We start from the raw sequence: 1,600 nt of genomic DNA, 5'->3' as shown, positions 1-1,600 counted from the left end.
GGCACGCGCGCCCTACATGTATAGATGCGTCTAACGCCCGCCTCCCCAACGCCGTTCGGGCCGCAGGGACGCAGACTCCCAGCGCGACGGCCCCAATCTACCCCAGACCCGCCCCGGACCCCAGTTTTCTTGAATGGCGCCTTTCTTGCCTCGGTCAACGTTCCTTGCTGGCCTCGGAGGCATGTGTAAAGGCAAGTCGGGGGCTAAGCGGCTGCCTCTGTTTCCAAAGCTTCTTGAAAGCCTATAAGAAACAACCCCCCACCCCGCGTCCCATGGGACCTGGGCGAGGAGCCCGAGGTCAACCCCAGTATCTGCGTCAGGGGTTGTGGGTGGGAAATAAGTCACCTACCTCCCCGTACAGTTCACAGCCCTGGGAACTGCACCCGCCTCAAAAGCTAAATAAGTAAAAGAACTAAAGTCCTGTGCAAGGATTGTACTTGGAAAGTGGGCCTCTGGGGAAGGGAAGTGCCTCAGACACCTGAGGATCTAAGAATGTTTCCAAACAGAGTGCCCCAGGGTACTTCCTCCAGGGGATTCTGAAGACTTCATCTTGCTCCATTAGTGTGGTGGGGAGAAGCTGCGCAGATGGCCCTTGAGGCCCCAGGGACCTCACTGATCCAGGCTGATCTTTTAATGTTCTCAGTACAGCTGGGGAGCTGCCACTTATCTGTGGGATCCTCAAATGCTGGGTTGGGTGCTAGATATTAGTCATAATTGACAGCCACAGCTTCAAAGAAGCCTGGGACACCTTAGGTGTTCCCAGACAACTCTGAGCTGTACTGAGGCCTGGTGACCCCTAAGCTCTAGTTTGGACAGCTGAGACTTACTGTGACCTTTTGATTTGCCATCCTACTTTATTGAAGCCTTTAGCTTTCCTGTCTTCAGACCTTGGGGTCTTGCTTGATCTCTGCGCGGCCTACGGGATGCCTAGTTGCTTAGATATAATTCGCACCACTGCTCATCAGCAGCTTATTAGTTATTAGTGACTCTTTCCCTGAGGTTGGTCTTCATGCATAGAGCTAGTAATTGGGCTGCCAAGTGTCCTGTCTAGGAACCCTGAAAGCAGAGCCTCTGGTGAGTAGGAGTATGCTGACCTCCTTTTCCCCCTACCAGCTGGACACATATGGGCATGGGCTTTAGGTGTAAATCTGTGCCCTTTGGCCAATATTCAACATTGTTTGTTGCCCTGCCTGTAACTTGTTTTTCCAGCTGGACCCCAAACTCCACACCAGGTGTGCCTTAGTCTTTCTCAATTTACAGCCACTATGTAGGCTACTCCCATTTTTGTACTTTTCTATCTGTTCATCATTCATCCTAGGTAGATGTTAACCTCCCCAGGAATCCTTTCCTGACAAGTTGGCAAGCCGAACCATACACTTCAAGAACCTTAATATTGGCTCTGTTTTACCTTCTGGACTGGGCCTTTCTGTCTGTCTGTCTGTCTGTCTTTCTTTCTTTCTTTCTTTCTTTCTTTCTTTCTTTCTTTCTGTCTCTCTGTCTTTCCTTCTTTCTTTCTCTGTCTGTCTGTCTCTTTCTTTCTCTCTCTTTTTTCTTTTTCTGTCTGTCTGCCTCTCCCTCCTTCCTTCCCTCCCTCCCTCCC

At 50.7% G+C, this 1,600-nt stretch overlaps 2 protein-coding genes across 3 annotated transcripts in view; one reads left to right on the top strand and one right to left on the bottom strand.

Annotated features, from left to right (window-relative positions):
* Nucleotides 1-491, bottom strand: part of Klhdc8b (kelch domain containing 8B) — a 9,396-nt gene extending 8,905 nt beyond the window's left edge. The window contains exon 1 of the mRNA XM_033759508.1: nucleotides 350-491. The gene's annotated coding sequence lies outside the window, so the exon portion shown is untranslated. The remainder of the gene's footprint in view (nucleotides 1-349) is intronic.
* Nucleotides 1-1,600, top strand: part of Ccdc71 (coiled-coil domain containing 71) — a 6,910-nt gene that overhangs the window by 279 nt on the left and 5,031 nt on the right. The gene's annotated exons all lie outside the window — the stretch shown is intronic.

Source organism: Fukomys damarensis, unplaced genomic scaffold, assembly GCF_012274545.1.
Source record: "Fukomys damarensis isolate Sample0158 unplaced genomic scaffold, DMR_v1.0_HiC HiC_scaffold_37, whole genome shotgun sequence".
In the NCBI taxonomy this organism is placed as follows: domain Eukaryota; kingdom Metazoa; phylum Chordata; class Mammalia; order Rodentia; family Bathyergidae; genus Fukomys; species Fukomys damarensis.
The sequence above is the reverse complement of the archived record's forward strand: the minus strand, read 5'-3'. Positions and strand labels throughout refer to the sequence as shown.